The sequence below is a fragment of the Berghia stephanieae genome, chromosome 1, assembly GCF_034508935.2.
Source record: "Berghia stephanieae isolate SIO BIC M18660-M18661 chromosome 1, UCSD_Bste_1.3, whole genome shotgun sequence".
Classification (NCBI taxonomy): domain Eukaryota; kingdom Metazoa; phylum Mollusca; class Gastropoda; order Nudibranchia; family Aeolidiidae; genus Berghia; species Berghia stephanieae.
In genome coordinates, this window is record NC_088360.1 from 5,397,297 (window position 1) to 5,399,796 (window position 2,500).

Genomic DNA, 2,500 nt, shown 5'->3' on the forward strand with positions numbered 1-2,500 from the left:
TAAGGTGATGGGTCACTTATAATTAACTGATCGAATGACAGGTGACATATCGTCTCAAAACGGTAGTATTTCATGGTGGTTTCGACTTAAGATGCAGGGCTGCCAGATGATCAGAGTTCCCGGTGGCCAATTTCGATTTCAAAAATGGCCACATTGAACCTCACATGGCCAAACACTCATACCACTCACACTTGACCCCTTAAAAAATATCATCGGTTTTTATTTTTTTTTTAAATAATGTATATATATATATATATATATATATATATATATATATATAATATATATATATATATATATATATATATATATTTAAATTTAAAAACTTGAGCTTTTTTCTAGAGCAATATACACTAGATAAGCCCGGATGTGTTAAAATACTTTTTTTCTTTTAATAAAAGCAGATTTACTCTTACTTTTAAGAAAACAAAACTTGAGTTTTTATATAGAGCAATATCCACTAAACGTGCTCAAAGGTCTTTATAAAGGGTCTCTGACCAACAACAACAAGTAATGTGTAGAACGAGACATGACGCCTGTTAGGCGACAGACAAAGACAACGCTGTTAACGGCCAGGTACTCATTTTACACATGATTACGGCGAGATAATGTGAGTAAAGAGCCTTTTCCAAGGACTGAACTATGCGATCCGAAAGTGAGTGTCATACCACAAGTAACCGCAATTACACGATCTGCTTTCAATACGAAATTATGCAACGTCCGCTACAAAACTAATAATCAGTGATATTCTTGAAACACAAGCCCATGATTAGCGGAGCCTTTGTGAGATGTACATGAGTACTGTCCCTTGGTTACTCACACTTTTAAGGCTGATAATCAAAGATTTACAAAACAAAAAGATATCCAACGAGCATCTTTTTGCGTGCAAAGTGAAGATCATAAATTCCTCTTCAATTCAGGAAAATTGTGTATAGTAGATAAAGTTTCGTCAGTGTGGCTATGTGGTCTAGTGGTATGACGCTCGCTTTCGGATCGGAAGGTCCTGAGTTCGAGCCTCGCTCGGCGTACTCAGGTGTAAAATGACTACTTGGCCGTTAACAGCGTTGTCTCTGTCGGATTTTGTTGTTGTTGTAAAATCGCCTAAGAGGCGTCATGACTCGTTATACATGTTACATGTTGCTGTTGGTCAGGGACCCCTTGTAAAGCGCTTTGAGCACATTAAGTGGATATCGCGCTATATAAAATCTCAAGTTTTTGTTGGTTTTTATTTCTATTTCTTCAGTGTGATGAATTGTTTCTGTCCCTTCTTACAATGGCCACGCTCTTTCGATATACCCGATGAATTAAGACGTTAAAACAAGGGTTTATTACAAACAAATTAAAATAATAAAGACTTGATGTGTATCTTGTTTTTCGTTATATCTAGAATGGCAATGCACTATCGGGTTGGTTCATTTAGCAGTTGATTGACATAACAACACTGTATCATTGATCGTCTTTAGTGCCGAACAAGAATAAAACAGCTTGTTTTTTTAATTTACAATTTTGGATTTAATCGTCATCATCATCATCATTGCCTTTTTAACTCTGGGTCAGGGTATAGGCCACAGACAAACAGTTTCCATCCTTCTCTATCCTGAGCTAACTTTTTTTTTTATCTCGTTCCATGTCCTATCACTTATGTCTTATCACTTCTCTGTATATCAGCTTCTTTCGGCTTTGTTTGTTGTCCTTCATAAATTCTGTCGCTGCAGAAACTCTTCGGTCGCCCAAGCTAAAAAAAAAAAAGGATTTGATTTGTCCGTCTGCCTTTCTGTAACGGTTTGAGTTTTACGGAAGGGGTGTTTACCCTTCGACAACCCCCAACCTGGAGGACCAGGTGACTCAAAAAAGTGGGAGTCACACACCATTTGTCGCCTTTTACGACCCGCTGGCTTGGCGCTGGGCTATTCTTGCACCCTTTTAGTTGAGGGACCCCGGACACCACACGGGGGGATTTAATAATAATTCCTAAAACATCCATTAATCAAGATGATCCCCAATTCGTAACAAATTCGCGAACCAAAGACTTCTATGAACTCTTCGGTTTAAGAATTGTTTTTGTCCTCTAAATTCTATTGCATGACACTGGGAGTAAAATTTCAAAGGCCTCTGGATTAGAACCCCCCCCCCCCCCCCCCCCACCAATTTCAAGAATTTTCTTTAAATCCATAGACATCTTCCTACATCATTCCCCAGTACAGAAAAGACTATACAGCACGGCGGAAAAAAAAACTCCATGAAAAAGACCTCTATATACAACCCGTGACCTCAAGAAGTCAGGAAGAGAAGGCTCTAATAAAAGACTAGGGTTAGAGACGATCTTTTTGGGAACGTGGATAGCTCATGCGGTAGAGTCACGCTCTCCCCGGCCTGGCGGAGCTGTCGTACCAGTAAGGTCGCGGGTTCGAATCCCCATCGCCGCTGCGAAAATTTTATTCTCTATTGTCTTCTGGCACTTTCCTACTCACTTCATTTCTTGTTGTTATATACAACCACG

The 2,500-nt window shown here is 39.2% G+C and overlaps 1 protein-coding gene across 3 annotated transcripts in view; it reads right to left on the reverse strand.

The window, feature by feature from the left end:
- Positions 1 to 2,500, reverse strand: part of LOC144966522 (1-phosphatidylinositol 4,5-bisphosphate phosphodiesterase classes I and II-like) — a 216,609-nt gene that overhangs the window by 91,823 nt on the left and 122,286 nt on the right. The gene's annotated exons all lie outside the window — the stretch shown is intronic.